The sequence below is a fragment of the Balaenoptera borealis genome (assembly GCF_965194805.1).
Source record: "Balaenoptera borealis genome assembly, chromosome: 4".
Taxonomy (NCBI): Eukaryota; Metazoa; Chordata; class Mammalia; order Artiodactyla; family Balaenopteridae; genus Balaenoptera; species Balaenoptera borealis.
The window spans coordinates 127,698,324-127,717,959 of NC_138861.1; the positions used below are offsets into that span (position 1 = coordinate 127,698,324).

At 35.4% G+C, this 19,636-nt stretch overlaps 1 protein-coding gene across 6 annotated transcripts in view; it reads right to left on the minus strand.

Annotated features, from left to right (window-relative positions):
- Positions 1–19,636, minus strand: part of LOC309627590 (uncharacterized protein) — a 564,483-nt gene that overhangs the window by 132,941 nt on the left and 411,906 nt on the right. The window lies entirely within an intron of this gene.

Sequence of the window (19,636 nt, forward strand, 5' to 3'; positions counted from 1 at the left end):
ATGACAGAGTCAGAAAAAAATGAGTAAATACAGATCACACCAGATTAGAGACGAATCCATTAGTCAATCTAATTAAGAATTAAAACAAGTTCTTTTTTAATATAAACTAGAAGCTGATATCAGAATACTACTAAACTTGTTTTCACTTATTAAATATATTTGTACCAAAATTTGCTATAAAATGAATATCTTTAATATTTCAGAATATGTATTTCGTTATTTTCAGCATGCTCTTCTAAAAATCCCATCTTATTAAAGTTTCACATTTAAAAACTCTCCATGTTATTTTATTTATTTTAAAGAATATGTTTATATTTATCTCCCCCCCCAAAAAAATGAATGCTGATTACAGAATTATATATAAATTGAAAGGAGAAAATATACAAAATAAAGTTAGATATAGGTAATTATTTCACTTACAGTAGTGGTGCTCAGTGAAAATAAATGAACAGCATTTATCCTCATAGACTATGACCTTACCAGGGCTTAGTTTTCATTGAATGTCATTGCATTTTATATGTGAACACCAAACACTGCAATGACTAGCAGAGAAATTGTGTTTAACTGCTTGAAAATTAGCATTTTATTACATTCACTTGATAATAGCATGGCCTTCCTCTGCTACAGGACAAAGGCTTGTGTCTGATTCATCACTTTATTCCTCAAGCTTGTCATGTATTTAGTGAATAAGTAAACAGGCATAATAAAACTCTTCAAGGGAAATGGAACAACTGATGCCATGAAGACAACAAGCATATGAAATGCACGGAGTCACAAATTTCAAAGTCAGATTTTGCTGGTTTCAAATCATATTACCAAATCATTATTATGAAAGTTTCTGTGAACCGCAAAAAAAAAAAAAATCCAGATTTTTAAAATTTAAAAATTGAGGCAAATTCCATTTCATTTGATGAAATTCAATATTTAAAAAATAGAAATTAACTAACCTTACCAAAAAGTACCTAGACTTTGTAAAACAAAGGATGTTGCCCACCATCCTGTTCCACAAAGATCAAGTCATTAGCCATTGCAGTCACTGGCCTACAGCACACCCTAAAAGGAATTCAGGATAAAAAACAGGATGAAGCATTTTGTGTTTTGGATATATGGGCCCTTAGATAGTTAAAATGCGTATCTAAGGAAGAATTTCAATGATCCCAGATTCTTGCATGTTCCCATACATAGATAAGCACTAAAATCATTAACTTGTGAGATATGTATTTCCCAGCCAATAAAGTTCATATATATCTATATAGATATATACAAAGTTTTCATATATATATAATTTCATATACATAGAGATAGATCTATCTATCTATGTATCTATCTGTCTACCTCTCCTACCACTTTGGAACAGTTCCTCAGAGTTATCTGAGAGGCTGTCTCCCAGGCTACAGTCCTCAGTAAGGTCCCGAAGTAAAACTGAAACTCACAGCTCTCACGTTGTGCATTTTTTATTTCAGTCGACAACTTTAATTCATAGAGTAAAAGAGTAGATTTCCATGATGGAGAAAGGTATACAGTTGTCCCTCAGTATCCTCAGGGGATCGGTTCCAGGACCCCCTGCCCCCACCCCTTGATAGCAAATCTGTAGATGCTCAAGTCCTGAAACCTAGCAGGATCCTGTGAGGCCCTCCTGGGTACAAAAGCCTTTCAGTGTTCCCAGTTTCTTTTTTTTTAAATTAATTTTACTGAAGTATAGATGATTTACAATGTTGTGTTAATTTCTACTGTACAGCAAAGTGAGTCAGTTATACATATATATATATGTATATACATATATATATATATATATATATATATATATATATATATATATATATACACACACATTCTTTTTTATATTCTTTTCCATTATGGTTTATCCCAGGAGATTGGATATAGTTCCATGTGCTATACAGTAGGACCTTGCTGTTTATTCATTCTACATATAATAGTTTGCATCTGCCAATCCCTAACTCCCAATCCATCCCTCCCCCACCACCTCCTCCCCCTTGGCAATCACAGGTCTGTTCTCTATGCCTGTGAATCTATTTCATAGATAAGTTCATTTGTGTCACATTGTAGATTACACATATAAGTGACATCATATGGTATTTGTCTTTCTCTTTCTGACTTACTTCACTTAGCATGATAATCTCTAGGTCCATCCATGTTGCTGCAAAAGGCATTATTTCATTCTTTTTATGGCTGAGTAGTATTCCATTGTATATATGTACTGTATCTTCTTCATCCATTCCTCTGTCAATGGACATTAAAGTTATTTCCATGTCTTGGCTATTGTAAATAGTGCTGCTATGAACATAGGGGTGCATGTATCTTTTTGGATTATAGTTTTGTCTAGATATATGCCCAGGAGTGGCGTTGCAGGATCATGTGGCAACTATAGTTTTTTGAGGAATCTCCATACTGTTTTCCATAGTGGCTGCACCAATTTACATTCCCACCAACAGTGTAGGAGGGTTCCCTTTGCACCATATTTGTTATTTGTAAACTTTTTAATGGTAGCCATTCTGACATTGCAAAGTGGTACCTCATTGTAATTTTGGTTTGCATTTCTCTAATAATTAGCGACGTTAAACACCTTTTCATGTACCTGTTGGCCATCTGTATGTCTTCTTTGAAGAAGTGTCTATTCAGGTCTTCTGCCCATTTCTTGATTGGGTTGTTTTTTGTTGTTGTTATTGAGTTGTATGAGTGTTTGTATGTTTTGGAAATTAAACTCTTGTTGATGGCTTCATTTGCAAATATTTTCTCCCAGTCTATAGGTTTTTCATTTTGTTTATGGTTTCCTTTGTTGTACAAAAGCTTGTAAGTTTGATTAGGTCCCATTTGTTTATTTTTGCTTTTATTTCTATTGCCTTGGGAAATTGACCTAAGAAAACACTGGTACAATTTATGTCAGAGAATGTTTTGCCTATGTTCTCTGCTAGCAGTCTTATATTTTTAAGTCTTTAAGCCATTTTTCATTTATTTTTGTGTATGGTGTGAGGGAGTATTCTAACTTCATTGATTTACACGCTGTCCAACTTTCCCAACACCACTTGCTGAAGAGACTGTCTTTTCCCCATTGTACATTCTTGCCGCCTTTGTCAAAGATTAATTGACCATAGGTGCGTGGGTTTATTTCTGGGCTCTTTATTCTGTTCCATTGATCCATATGTCTGTTTTTGTACAGATACCATGCTGTTTTGATTACTGTAGCTTACCAAACTTCATGCTGAGACCCCAGACTGGTTAGAACCAGAAGGCTAATGATTCAGATTCCTAGAACACCACCTTTTACCTCACCACCAACCAAAATGGAAGAAAGTCACACACTCTGCAGCCCCCACCCCAAATTTTGCCTATAAAACTTCTTCCCCAAAAACCATTGGGATGTTCGGGCTTTTTTTGAGCAGAAGCCACCTGTTCTCCTTTCTCAGCCCTGCAGTAAACCTTTCTCTGCTCCACACTCCGATGTTCCAGTTTGTTTGGTCTCACTGTGCATTGGGCACACGAACTTGTGTTCAGCAACAGTCCCTTATATAAAATGGCATAGTATTTGCATATAACCTGTGTAAATCCTCTCATATACTTTAAATCATCTCTAGATTACTTATAACACCTAACACAATGTAATGCTGTGTAAATAGCAGTAAGTACAATGTAATGCTATGTATATAGTTGTAAGTGCAATGTAAATGCCATGTAAATAGTTGCCAACATGTGGAAAATTCAAATTTTGATTTTTGAAATTTTCTGGAATTTATTTTTTAATATTTTCTATCCACAGCCAGTTGAATCCACAGATGTGGAACCTGTGGATACAGAGGGCCAACTAAAGTTTAAAAATATTAATAGAGCCTTTTTCTTCTGGCCAAGATGGAACTAGATTTACCCTTGCTGGGGGGGAAAAATTTTTCCTCTACCCTTCTAGGTTCTTCTGGATGATCTAGAATTAAAATTGACAGGAGACAGAGTAACAGGAGAAAAATCACACAAAATTTAATAACATCTATACATGGGAGAGACCCAGGAATACTGGGTAGCTCACAAAAATGGCCAAAGCCCTCACCTTAAATACCAACCTCAGCTAAAGACAGAAGAGGATGTTGAGGGTGGGAAGAGTCAATTATGGGAAGTAACCAGGAAAAGCACAGTAAACAAGGGTAAGATTGTGATACAGGTTTAAGTCATGGCCTTCTCCAGTGATTAGAGTTTCTAGAGATTTGTTCATCCTCTCCTTTGAGGTACAGCAGCGGAAACACTCTTACAAATGGAGATTTCTCTTACAAATATGAATGTTTCACAACTCCTACTTGTTTTCAGAGTTCTTCTCAAGTCTGCTGTATCTTAGAATAATTACTATGCCAGAGTGACATACTTTAGGGTGGCAAATCCTGATCCCCTACACCCTTCTACCTAAAACAAATAAAAAACAAGCAAAAATACATGAAAAAACAACTTTCAAGGAAATGGACTCAGGCAATAAGAACAATGATCCCTGAAAGAAAGAAGACAATAGAGGCGAGCACCAAGGTGGCCTAAATTTACTGCCTGAAGAAAATTTCCACGTTGAGTACAAGGAGGAGGAAACCAAAAATGGAAAAGACAGAAGTTTAGGGGAGTCAAAGCAGCTACAGTTCATAAGACAGAGTGTCAGAGAGCAGAGAACAGCACAGAGAGGGAACACCAGAGGTCTGCAGAGGGCCGTTCTCAAGTCTTGGATGAGTATTGCTCAGCATATACACTTAAAGAAATCAACTTATGCTGGGAAAAGAACCACTGGAAAGGATAAGAGGGAACAAAGAACATTACTTGGAGATTGCACAAAGCTAAAAATATTTCCTATTCTCACCAGCCAGAGTAGGACTTAACTGATGGACTTAGGGAAGAGTACTTAGAAGGGTTTTACCTCAGTAGGGGGAAAATTAGACTAAATATTGTTCTGGGCTGCCTAACAAAGCTTAGAGTAAGACCTTAAAGGATAAAAGTTTTTATTCCAGAAATATAAGCTTGGTTTAAAACTTTAAAAGCAATCAAATGTAATTTATTAAGTTAACACACTAACGAAGGAAAACGATATGATCTTGTCAACAGATGCAGAAAAAGCGTTTGACAAAATCCAATACCTACTGCTTATAAGAACTCTAAACAAACTAAGAAAAGAAATTCCCCAACTTGATAAACAATATTATATATAAAAAAAATACAGCTAATATACTTAATGGTGAAAGACTGAATGCTTCCCCCTAAGATTTGGAACAAGGCAACACCTCCAGTATCACCACTTTGATTCAGCTGTTCTAGGGCCCTAATTAGTGCACTAAAGCAAGAAAATGAAATAAAAGTCAGACAGATTAGAAAGCAAAATAAAACTTTTACTCTCTGATAACATGATTGTCTATATATAACAGCTACGGAATCTACAAAAATGTTACAAGAACTAATAAGTTAATTTAGAAAGTTATGGAATATAAGATCAATATAAACATCTATTGTATATCTATATAATAGCAATAAATAATCAGAAATTTAAATTTTTAAATTTTCATTTACAAAGAATCAAAACTGATAAAAGACTGAGATAATTCTGACAAAAGCTGTGTAAGATATGTGCACTGAAAACTACAAAACTTTGCTGACAGAAATTAAAGAAGCCAAGAATAAATTGAAAAATATACTGTGTCCATGGATCAAAAGACTCAATTTTGTTAAGCTGTAAGTCTCCTCAGAACTGAACTATAGATTCAAAGCAGTCCCAATCATAATCTCTGCAGGCTTTTTTTATAGAAATGACAAGCTGATTCTGAAATTCATATGGAAATGCAAAGGACCAAGAACAGCCAAAACAACTTTGAAAAAGAACAAAAAATTTGGAAGATTCACACTACCTTACTTCAAGATTCATTTTAAAGCTACAGTAATGAATATGATAGTGCTAAGATAAACAGACTAATTGAACAGAAATGAGATTCCAGAAATATATTCAAACATATATAAACAATTGATTTTTGGCAGAGGCCATTCAATGGAGAAAGAATAGTGTTTTCAACAAAAAGTACTGGAAAAAAAAAAACCATAACCATATGCAAAAACATAAAATGAAATTTAACCCATACTACACACCATGTACAAAAATGAACTCAAAGTGGGTCAGGGACCTATATGTACAGCCTAAAACTATAAACTTCTAGGAGAAAAGCAAAAGTATAACTTATTTTAAAAACTAATACACTTCATAAAAATGCAGGACTGTTTTTCTTTGAAAGATACTGTTAAAAGAATGAAAGGACAAGTCACAGACCAGAGAAAATGTTTGCAAATCAAATACCTAATAAAGGACTTGTATTGACAATATATATAAGGAACCCTCTATGACCACATAATAAGAAAACAAACAACCCAATAAAAACTGAGCAAAATATTTGAAAAGATACTTCCCAAAAAATGATATACAGATAGAAAATAAGCACATGAAAAGATATTTGACATCATTATTCATTAGGTAAATGCAAATTAAAACCACAATGATATACCACTATGCATCTATTAAAATAGCTAAAATTGAAAAGACTGACCATACCAAGTGTTGGCAAGAATGTGGATCAACTGGGACTCTCATACACTGTAGATCGGGAAATAAAATGGTGCAGTCACATTGGAAAATAATTTGGCAGTGTCTTAAAAATTCAAGAATACAACTACCACATGACCTAGCCACTCCTCTCCTAGGTCTCTCCTCAAGAGAAATGAAAACATATGTCAAACTTTATGTATTCTTATATTTAAGATGTGCCTCTTATAACTATTTCTTTAGTATGGTTTGATAACTTTCATCTTTCAATTGAAATATTTATTCCATTTTGTTTTAATATTACTGCTGATATAGTTCTGTTTAAAGTTTCGTGTAGTAGCAGTCAAAACCTGGAAGCAATCCACAACCTGAATGCCTATGAACAGGGTGAATGGATAAAAAATTATTACATATACTACTCAGTGATAAAGAGATACTTCCAACAGCATGGATGAATCTGAAAATAATCATGCTGAATGAAAGCAGCCAGACAGAAAAGGATATATGTTGAGTAATTATATTTATATAAATTTCTAGAAAATGTAATTAAATCTATAGTGACAGAAAGCAGATCGATCGGTGGATGTCTGGGAAGGGCTAGAATAAGAGGGAGGGATTACATGGGTCAGGAGAAAACTTTTGGGGGTGACAGTATGTTTGTTTTCTTTATTGTGGTACACACACAGGTATAAACATATTTCAAAATATTTAAAATTGTACACTTTCTATGCAGTTTATTGTATGGCAATTATAACTTAATAAAGCCATCAAAAAATTTTAAATGCTAAGCATTAGGATTACATTCCATGCTTCAGTACTACAGAAAGTATAATTTTAAGTAGCATAATATTTCTATATGTTTGAAATGAAAAAATTTCTGAGTTTTTATTTAGACTATACCTCTATATTTTGACTAACTAGAAAGATTTTATGCTAAGAATTAACAATAAACTTAGTAAATAAAGCCCTCTCAATCAAGATTCAACCTAAAGCAAAGTTTTACAAGATACCTTCCAAATTTTAAAAAAAGTGTCTATAATTACAATTTGAGGCTGAAAATCACTCAAGTTGAAAATTACCATAATTGTAATCATATTGTCCAAGTATATTTTCATCCTGAGGGAGAAGATAATGATCAGCCTGTGAAAGATGTTCATTCCCATCACTTGGTCCACACTTGGTCCACTTTCTTTTGCTGTCCAGCAAGAGAAATATCATTTCTATCAACAGCTAAATAAGATTCCCATCTACACCTGACACACAAAACTGTATCATTTATTTTAAAAACACACAATTGCTTGATAATATCGGTTACATCCTCATCAGGTAGTTCTCATTTGCTCAGAGTAGTACTGAATGGACAGTAATAGCATCCTGCCAATTATTACAAATAAAATACTGAAACAGACAGGGGTCAGCTGTCATTACCTATGCCCTCCAAGATGTGAAATGAGTATATTGAATACCTTTTGTTTTACTCTTCTGAATCATCACCTCCATTCTTAGAAACATCCTCTGTAATGTGGGTAGAGGTCAAGAAATTGAATGACTAATGCAGATGAAGATAGTCTTCTTACATTTCTAAGATCGAGCAGATCACTATGATTTTTAAGGTAGCAGTTAGCACTTAAGCTTTCAGTAACACTTTTCTATGAGTGGTCTCATAAAGGTGTCTTTCTGTAGGTTAACTCCTACATAATACTTTCTAACTCAGTGTTATTTAAAACAAAAAAACTCATGATAAAAATTTTTAATCACTTCTTTTAACTTTTAACATAATTGATATCATTTTTCCCTTCGCTTGCATTATATGCATTTCTATTTTCAGGAATGGATGTAGATAGATGGTTGAAGAAAAATCAAGGTCCTAAAATTTTGGCTATTTTCATCTAAAAATAGTATCAATTGAGTTACAGTGAGTCTGAGGACAAACACAGTACACTAACATTAAGGTCATTGACCTAAGCCAAACTGTACTTTTCTCGAAATGTTTAGCACATTTGGAGCATTCCTTACTAACACTAATAGTAATTGAAGTTACCTATGCAGAACTGACTAGACTGAGAAGAGAGTAACATTGAGTTCAGGACCTGAAGACAACATGTGGTTTCATTTCAGAGTACGATATTTTTAGACTATTTGAGAGAAATTCACCTGCAATATAAGACCATTTGTGCAGGCTCAGAGAACAAAAAACTTAGGAGGGCTAGTGGAGTTAGGCAACACAATCCACTAAATATCTTCCCTGTGTCCTAGACAGACCTACCATGCAACCCGCTGACAAGGTTTGAGAAATGTCTACAAGTCACGAACTATTCAGGGACACTTAACACAAAATCTAGGCACACCTCTAGTTTGTACAGAGTTTAGAAAGTCAGTGGGAAACAAATTAACCAACATTAACTATGGGGAGGGGGGTGCTCCATGGAAGGCTGAAATAAGAGAAGATGGCAAGTCTCCCTGTGAAGGCTCCTGGGGATGAAGAGAAAGAGGAGAGCTGACTGAGCACCGGCCTTGATACCAGTGCGAGCACTGACAAATGTACAGTGTGACCCTAGGCTACGCTCAGCATCCTTGGCAAGGGGAGACGCCATGAAGGAGCAAACCAAGACAGGAGGCCAGTACTGCAAGGTGTCTAACAGGTATCTGGGCAACATGTAAACGTGCATGGGAATTCTTAAAAATATTTTAAGAGGAGCTCCTGAGAAAAGTCTAGAACTGCTGCCAATTAAATAGGTGAGGAGAACTCAGATCAACAAGATTTGAGACGTTGCTGTAAATTAGACACACTTATTAACAATAAAGGTAAAGCTGGAGGTGTATCAAAGTATTTGGCTATGACCATAATAAAAATACGCATGTTGTATGTTTTACAGAAGAAAATCTAAACACTTCACATGAATGTTTTAGCTGGGATTTATTGTGTCCATGGGAATTAGACGTTGAGGGAAAAAATACCCCACAAAACTCTTTTTCTGTTGAAAAGGGCATACTGAAATGAAAGAAGTTGCCCAAGAGTTCCAGGTCCTTTGTAATTGCAACCGAATGTCTCTATTAGATTGTGCTAGGCTATCCACCTGATTAATTGATTGTACCTTTACTTTGAATGAACTTTTCATAGTTTATTTCTTCTGAAAGCTACAATGTGGTGAATCATACATGTGAAAGAATTTTGAAATCCTAAGGTGTGATAGATACAAAAAGTATCATTACTGACAAATAAAGAGTCTAATATCAGGACACTATGACTTATGCAGATTTCCTGGCTAGTAAAGTTGTGTTTAGTTTTTTGGGGGGGCAATAAAAATATTAATAATTTATGATACAGAGTGAAGTAAGTCAGAAAGGGAAAAGCAAATACAGTATGCTAACACATATATATGGAATCTAAGGGAAAAAAAAAAGTTATGAAGAACCTAGTGGCAAGATGGGAATAAAGACACAGACCTACCAGAGAATGGACTTGAGGATATGGGGAGGGGGAAGGGTAAGCTGTGACAAAGTGAGAGAGTGGCATGGACATATATACACTACCAAATGTAAAATAGATAGCTAGTGGGAAGCAACCGCATAGCACAGGGAGATCAGCTCGGTGCTTTGTGACCACCTAGAGGGGTGGGATAGGGAGGGTGGGAGGGAGGCAGATGCAAGAGGGAAGACATATGGGAACATATATATATGTATAACTGATTCACTTTGTTATAAAGCAGAAACTAACACACCATTGTAATGCAATTATACTCCAATAAAGATGTTAAAAAAAATAAAATAAAATAATTTATGAGACTGCAAAGTACAGTCAGAAAAATATATACCACCATTATTCTGATTCACTACTGCTTGAAATCAAAGCAGTGCAGCCTCTATTTATAAAAAAACAGATAACTGATATAGTTAGTATTTTGTCAAGATTCATCAGTATTAATTTGAAAAGATTATATGCTGAAAACAATCTACATAGGGATTTTTTTAAGAATAAAATATTTACTAGAAAATACTCTTATTTTTAAACACAGAATAATTATGGATAAATTAAGCTGAATAAAATGATGATGTATAGTATTTTTCTGAGGTGTTTTAGCAGAAAATACTCGTGTTTCCAGTATTATCCATTTGCTGACTATCTTTCGATAGTCATAAATTTTCAACAACACTTTTTGGTAACTGAATGAAACTATAAAATGGAAATCTGAAATCTTGTCACTGTACAACAAAGCTTTGGTTTTTGATAAACATCAGATTTGGGTTTCATTCAAAGAAGAGATGGAAGTAGAAAATATTTTGATTGTGTTGGTTTCACTAAGCATACGAATATTTCATTGAATACCTAGTAGTGTACACATACTCTCTACCATTAAATTTACTTTATACAGTATAAAATGTTATCATTCCCCGAGTCCTAATCACTTGACTAGAAATACCTGGTTGACCTTCAGAGTTTTTTTAATTTTGGTTTGCTTTTCCCATCCCTACATACTAGGTACAAATTACGCCCATAAAGGAGAAGAAAATTTAAAACTTACAAACTTCCATGCACAATTCTAATCTTTGTGTTTGGCCTGAGAAAAAATTAACAGATACGTGATGAGTAATAGTAAAAACAGCAAATCACACCTGAGAGCACTGGCTGATACGAATAAGCTGACTGCCAGCCTAATTGATGATAGGACTTTTTCTCAGTACAAGTTTATCTTTTAATTTTTTTTTTTGAAGATAGCAAGCTGTGCTTAGGATCAACTCTAATAAACCACCTTGTCAGCAGTCAGCTCTGCAAAGGATTAAGGACAAGCTGAAGTGTTCCAAGGGAAGGAAACAGCATGCCACTTCTCAGCAGCATATCAATCTTTGGGGACCTATTCTCCATCAGCAGGTCTAAGATTGATTAGATCTTCAAACTATATGTAGTCAGTTGTGAGAGGCAGGCTTTACCGAGGCAGAGTAAGGAAGTATATATTGAAATTTAGTAAGGTAAGAAAAATGAAATGCAAAATATTACAGGAACTGTTTAAATTAATATATTCATACCAGGCCTTATAAGTTTCATCTAATATGCCAGTACTTAACGTGCCACCAAATGCAAACTCCGTAAGATTGGAGATTTTTGTCTACTTTGCTTACTACTGAGATGGAGAGGTGGAGAGGTAGACGTCTTTTCTCAGAAATGCAGAAATAATCACATGATTTGACCTCAATGACACTGTGAGTACCTTTACATATAAATTTCAAGAATAATTCAGAAATACACATATACACCCCTTCAACAGCCAATTCTAATTATTGTGTATTCTGTATTTGTGAATTTGTCTACCCACTAAAATTTATCTATAACCCCAAAATAAATACTTGCAGCACTTTCATAGACATGTGTAGAGCTGCAAAATTTTGGCTTAACTGACCTGCTTGTTCCCAGCTGAGATCAAACAAGGTGACACTGCCATCTTGTTTCAGATCTCATATATAAACAAAAGTCTTTTTCATGGCTTATTTAGAACCACATTTTGGGGGGGGTTGTACCTTTTGTTGAAGAGTTTTCTGTTTAAAATGACCGTAAAGCATAGTGCTGAAGTACTATCTAGTGTTCCTAAGTGCAAGAAGGCTGTGATGTGCCTTACAGAGAAAATATATGTGTTGGATAAGCTTCATTCAGGCATGAATTATAGTGCTGTAACCATGAGTTCAATGTTAATGAATCAACAATATAGAGCATTCAGAAAAAGGAAGAAAAAATTTGCCCATTTGTATGTAAAATGCTCCAGAAAGTGCTAAAATAACATCTATAGTGTGTGATGAAGCTATGGAAAAGCAGCTGAATTTGTGGATTCATGAGGTGATGACTGAATTAAAAACAAACAAACAAACAAAAAACACATAGTGGACAGTACTGTTGTGAGGCTCAAAGCCAAAGAAAATCATAGTCACATTACCCAGGAAAATGGTAAATCCTTCCCTGCTAGTGTTGGCTGTCTCACATTTCAAGTGGTGACATGGTAAGGAAAATGTTAAAGTTGCAAGCAAAGCAGGTTCAGATCAGGAGACTGCAGAAGAAATTTTAAAACATCTGCTAAGTGATCTACAGAAGAGTAGATTTTCAAAGCTGATGAGACTTACAAGGATTTAGGCAAATTAACCCGTATAACACAAATGGCTTCCAAAGCCTCTGGCTTTAAATCATTCAAAAAACATGGAATTAATTATTTGTAAGAAATGTATATTAAATAAGGTATCTATAAGCAGAAGCACACATAAAACAAGGTTGTATGTTGTTTGGTTGATAAAAATTTTGTGACCAGAGGCTCACAGGAGCCTAACCCTCTGTTTCCCCTAAGGACAATAGTTTCATGCTGGCTAACTCAATGTTCATGAAAATTTTATAGAACTTAACTACCATGAATAACTAGAATTGACTCTGTGTATGTATAGATATATATACATACACATCTACAACTGATACTATATGTATATAGTACACGCTATACTATATATGTAGTGTCTGTGTCTGTGTCTATATATATATAAAGAGATTATAATGAGGAATCTCAGTGAACTAGAGATTATTATACAAAATTAGCTGAGAAGTCCCAAGATCTGTGGTTGGCAAGCTAGAGGCCCAGGAGAGCCAGTGGCATAAGTTCTAGTCCAAACGAAGGAGAAGACTGATGTCCCACCTGAGTAGTAAGGCCAGAGAAGTTCCCTCTGACTCATCCTTCTTGTTCTCTTCAGTTTTCAACTGATTGGATGAGGAACATCCACATTAGGAAGGGCAATCTGCTTTACTAAATCTGCTGATTCAAATGTTAATCTCATCCAAAAACTCTCTCACAGACACACACAAAATAATGTTCGACCACATGTCTGGGGACCCTGTGGCCCAGTCAAATTGACACATAAAATTAACCATCACAGATGTCCATGCCTAATATCTGGGACCTATGAATATGTTGCCTTACATGGAAAAACAGACTCTGCAGATATGATTAACTTAAGGATCTTGAGATGAGGAAATTACCTTGGATAATACAGGTGGACTGAAAGTAATCACAAGGGTCTTTATGAGAGAGGCAAGAGAGTCAACAGTCAGGAAAGATGGGACAGCAGAAGCAGAGGTCAGAGTGATGTAGCCACAAGTCAAGAAATGTGGACAGCCTGTAAAAGCTGGTAAAGACAAGGAATGGATTCTTCCCTAGAATCTCTAGAAGGGCCACTGCTCTGCTGACACCTTTATTTTAGCCCCATAAGACCCATTTTGGACTTCTGACTTCCAGAAATGTAAAATAATAAATGTGTGTTGTGTTAAGCCACTAAATTTGTGGTAATTTGTTATAGCAGCCATAGGAAACTAATACAAGTTGCATTTGACACAAACTCAAAGGCAGACAGGGAAGCTGGAAGGCTTTATAGTGAACAAAAAGGAAGGCTTTAGTTATATTTTGAGTAAAGGCTGTTGGCATGGGAAAGATGGAGGTAGGATGACTCAAAATGGGGCCTCTTATGTGATTGTTAGGGAATGTATTTGGCCTTCTGGCTGATCCTGATTTGGAAGCAGGGAAGCTGGCAGTCATTGGCGAAGTCCCAGTTGCTCTGGGCTGATTATTGCAGAGGTTGTGTTTTGGCTCCTGGACTAGTTGCTGTAGAAATTGTTGGTCAAGGCTCTGTTATCCTTTTGATTATGAAAAGTTTTCCTCTGTAACCTCAAGAAATAGACCCTCTGGTATGCACTGTATATTACAATGTCACTGTTTCTGATGAGAAGTAAGCACCTATTGCTTTTCCATTGACGGTAACATCTTTTTTATCTGGCTGCCTCTCATATTTGTTCTTCTGTTTTCTTTTTATCCTTCATCTTCACATGTCTGACATGATGTCTCTAAGTGTGGTTAAATTTGTATTTACCTTGCTTCAGGTTCACTAAGTTTTTTGGATATGTGGGTTAATATCTTTCAAAAATTTTGGGAAGTTTTCAGTTTTTATGTGATCAAATTACCTGGTTCTCTCTCACCTCTCCTCTGGGACTTCAATTACCCACATGTTAGATCCTCTGATGTTGTCCTACAGCCTCTAATGCTCTAATTTTCCTTCTTATTTATTTGCCTTCAAGTTTTATGAATGGATTCACTACAAAAAAGAAAATCCAAATGGACAACTAACATATGAAAAAGTGTTCAACCTCATAAACAGCAGAGAAATGCAAATTGAAAGCAAAATTAGATACCATTATACACCACCAGAATGGCTAAAATTTAAAAGGACACAAAATATCAACTGTTAGTTTTGATGTATAACAACCAAACTACCTTGATCCTGTATAAGGCCAAGACTTCTCTTTGAGAACTGGATCCCAGTCTCTTATATGTTTCCAGCAATTGTCACTACTGCATGATAAGTTTTTTTCCCTCTCTACTGGATCATACTAATTATAAAGCAAACCCAAACCAAAATTCTTTTAATCCTAAATCCCTCTCTGGTAACTACCTCACTTCTGTGCTTGCATTTACACTCCCTTGATGATATCATTTGGTACCATGGCTTTAAATATATCTGTATCTTGATGACTCACAAACATACTTCTAATTCTGATCTATCTTCTAAACTCCAAATTCATACATCTATCTCCATTCTGCTTGGATGTCTTATAGACATCTGAAACTTAAACTCCTGATATCCACACAATCCTGAAAAAAAAACTTCTTTTGTTAGTAAATGGTAACTTCATCTATCCAACTGCTTAGTCCAAACACCTTGAAATGGTCCCTGACTCCTCTCTCACACCTCACAGCTATCTTTCCAAAAAGAAAAAAAAATGACAGTTTTACCTTAAAAATACATCCAAAATTAAGATCACTTCTTATCACCTCTAGTCTTTCTATCCCATGTCAAGTGATAACCATTCACTCTGTTTTACACCTTACATTCCTATAATCTGTTCACAACACAGCATGCAGAATGATCTTTTTAAAACTTAAGATTCTGTCACTCTGCTTAAACTCTCCAATGACTTCCCATTGATTCCAGAATAAAAGCCAAAGTTCTCACAACTTCCCATAAATCTCTAATGATCTCATCCTCATCTCTCTGACTCCATCTCCTGTACTCTATGTCCTTCATGAGCATTAAGAATTTTATTGTATAAACCAAAACCACACAAATTTTATTATCCTGAAGTAATATCAAACAAGGGAAAAAAGTATTATTCTAATAAAAAGTAGTGAAGAATTTCAACTATATATATTTTTTTACTACTTTTTAAAAATAAGAAATAAGTTATTATTGGCCTATATTTAATCTTGATGGTAAAGATTAAAACATTATAAAATGAATTAGCCCTTCATTATTTATTATATCTCTAAGCATCTCTGTGGTGTGATTTAAGTATAAAATCAGGGGCTTCCCTGGTGGCACAGTGGTTAAGCACCCGCCTGCCAATGCAGGGGACACGGGTTCGAACCCTGGTCCAGGAAGATCCCACATGTCATGGAGCAAATAAGCCCGTGCACCACAACTACTGAGCCTGTGCTCTAGAGCCCGCAAGCCATAACTACTGAGCCCACGTACCACAACTACTGAAGCCCGAGTGCCTAGAGCCTGTGCTCCGCAACAAGAGAAGCCACCGCAATGAGAAGACTGCGCACCGGAATGAAGAGTAGCCCCCGCTCGCCACAACTAGAGAAAGCCCACGTGCAGCAACAAAGACCCAATGCAGACAAAAATAAATAAATAAAATAAAATTTTAAAATATATATATATAAAATAATAAATAAATAAATATAAAATCAGGTCTAAGACTGAAATCTTGCATCTTTAAGTGAACACTGAAATCTTCCTTTACAATATTCTCAAGTACTTAACCATATGCTATTTTATAAGGATTATAAATAATATTCACCAAGAGTCAAGATTATGTTTTCACTAATATTTGTGGATAGAATATATAAATTGTTCTATTGGAGTGATTTCTCCATTAAAATAAAAGAATTCTAGTAATAGTATTTATAGTATTTCCTCTTAAATCAACTTGTAGAAAATGTTGCCATCTCTCAATGTCCCTTGTATGGGATCTTAACAATAGAGTGTTGATTATTCTATACTGAAATTAAAAGGTATGTGTGAAATAATAAGAAATATATACAGTGGTCCTTCCCCCAGTTCCTAACACAGAGTCCCCTAAAATCCTGGTCATCTCCTGAGTGACAGGGGTACTAAAAGCATCTTTTGTTCTAACATTTGGTCTTTTAAACTCAGTTCCTGATAAAATAACTTCTAAGGCCCTTAGAATCTCCAGAGCGATAAGTGTCTTTTTGCACGCTAAGGAGATGTGTGGTGACTGGGGGTCCCTATGTAGTTTGGAGATGGGGGATGGTCACCAGAAAGACCAAGCCATGATTAGAAGCTTAAAACTTACAGCCCCAACTCCCATCCTCCACGGAGGGGAGAGAGGCTGGAGACTGAGTTAATAATCGATTATGCCTACATGATAAAGCCTCCACAAAAATTCCTAAATTATGAGGTTCAGAGAACCTGCAAGTTGATGAACACACCCATGTGTCTGGAGGGTAGAACACTCTGCCCCAAAGGAACAGAAGCTGTGCTTAGGACCCTTCCAGACCTTGCCCTACGTACCTCTTCATCTGGCTGCTCATCTGTATATTTTATTATATCCTTTGTAATAAACCTGTAAACAGAAGTGTTTCCCTGAGTTTTGTGAGCAATTTTAGCAAATTGTCAAACCTGAGAAGGGGACTATGGGAATCCCTGATTTGCAGGCAAGTTGGACAGCAGTGTAGATAACCTGGGGACCCACCACTTATGATTGGCACCTGAAGTGAGGTGTAGTCTTGTAGGACTGAGCCCTCAACCTGTGGGATCTGCACTAACTCTAGGTAGTTAATGTCAGAATTGCTTGGTGTGGAAAACCGTACATCTGATGTCAGAAATGTTGTGACTAGCAGAGAAATAGTTTTCCTTTCAGTGTGATTATAAGATTTCAGTAGTGAAATTGATATCTTTTTAATTTATTCAACCACTTACTTATGGAGCAACTACTGTGAGCCAGACACCACACTCTACTCTGCACACACAGCCGTGTGGCAAATAGACACAGGAACTGTCCTATCAGAGCTTACAGCAGAGAATGGTCTTACCCTTTTGTAACATTCTCATTGCTGATCCCTCCAATAGAAAAATCTGAAATATAGAAATATTATACTGAGAATTTCAACTAAGAAAGACATACCACATCTTATCCATCTAAGTTGTACTCCATGATTAGCACAGTACCTATCGTGTGTTAGGCCCTCAGTGACTGTAAGATGAGGAAATTATATTTCTTAAGGGGAGATATATTGTCTTGTTTTATATCTCAACCACTTAGCAACTTACTTTTAAATTTAGACTCCTGTAACAGATCAAACACATACTATTATTGCCCAAAACCCACTGACAACCAACTTTACCATTCCTACTTAAACTTTCATTTTATTACTTTACCACATTTGACAAATAATGTCACTATTAGTAAAGAGAAAGAGAGAAAATGGTATTTCTTGAGCACTTGCTCTGGGTCAGACACTATGTAAAAACTCCATGTGCATTATGTCATTCAATCATCATAACATCACAATGAAATAATCACTTTTACTCCCTATTCTACAGATGGGGAACCAGTGATGGTTAAGTAGTGAACCCAGATTCTCTGGCTTTAAAGCTTGTACTTTTAAACACTACAATGTCTAATCCTAATATTCATTATATGCACACTCTTTTTAAGACATATTATTTTCCTTCAGTAAAGCTAGTCTCCTCAATTAGATGAATCATAGGTCCCAGTTTTCCCAGTTCACCACTGTTATGCTTGTTAACCTGGCTTAATTATTAATAGTGCCCCCTTTTACTTTCAAAGGTATCTGAGTGTGGATGATAAATCATATGGTCTCCTTAACTCTTATTTCATCTACATCTGAGTAATCAGTCCTCATTATTGTTTTGCCCAGGTGGAGCAACTTCTCCAGAGAATGACATTTAGAAGACCCTCTTTATCTCTTCACCAAGTCACTTTCTTCACCTTTTTCAGAGAAGAGCTTGACCAAAGTTTTCATAGAGATATCTTTGATTAACAACACAGCATGATGGCATTTTTCTTACTTGAAAATCTCTCAGTGATCTAAAATAAGACTCTTGATTTATTAAGCAGCATTTTTAAATTGTTTGCCTTAGTACAACTTTTACATTTTATATGATCTGATCTTGGACAGTATGCTGCACTGTTTTGTTTGTTCATTTATTACCAGCATTATATTTTTCTGGGGAAGCATTTAAGTCAGTTAAAATAAAAGATGTAGGCAAAGTAGGTTAGAAAAGGAAAATCTGGATCAAAGAGAAAGAAAAGTGTAAATATGGTAAGAGAAATTGTCAAAATACTATTGCTGCTGTGGCAAATTATCACAAACTTAGTGACTTAAAATAACACAAATCTATTCCTATACAGTTCTAGAGATCAGAAGTCCACAGGTCTCATTCTGCTAAGAGACAACTACCAAAGTGTAACATACACCTAATAGAAATTCCAGGAGGAGAAAAAAAGAGCGAAAAGAAGAAATACTTGAGCAATCATGACAGAATATTCCAAAATTAATGTTAGACACCAAACTAAAAGATTAAAAAGAATCTACACCTAGGCATATATTCCAACCGCAAAAGAGCAAAGATAAAGAAAACGTCTTGAAAGAAGCCAGAGGATAAGACATCTTATCTATACAAGAGTAAAGATAATAACTACACCTGACTTCTTCTGCAAAACAACGCCAAGAAAGGAGAGTTGAGTGAAATACTTAAAGCATAAAGAAAAGAACAAAGCAAAACAAAACATTTACCTAGAATTCCTTACCCTACAAAATTATCCTTCAAAAGTGAAGGAGAAATAGACTTTCTCAGACAAATGAAAATTAAGGGTATTTGTTGCCTGTAGACTTGCCTTGAAAGAAATGTGAAAAGACGTTCTTCACAGAGAAGGAAAATGATACAGATCAGAAACCTGAATCTACATAAAGACAAAAAGAGCACTGGAGAAGGAATCAGTAAAGATAT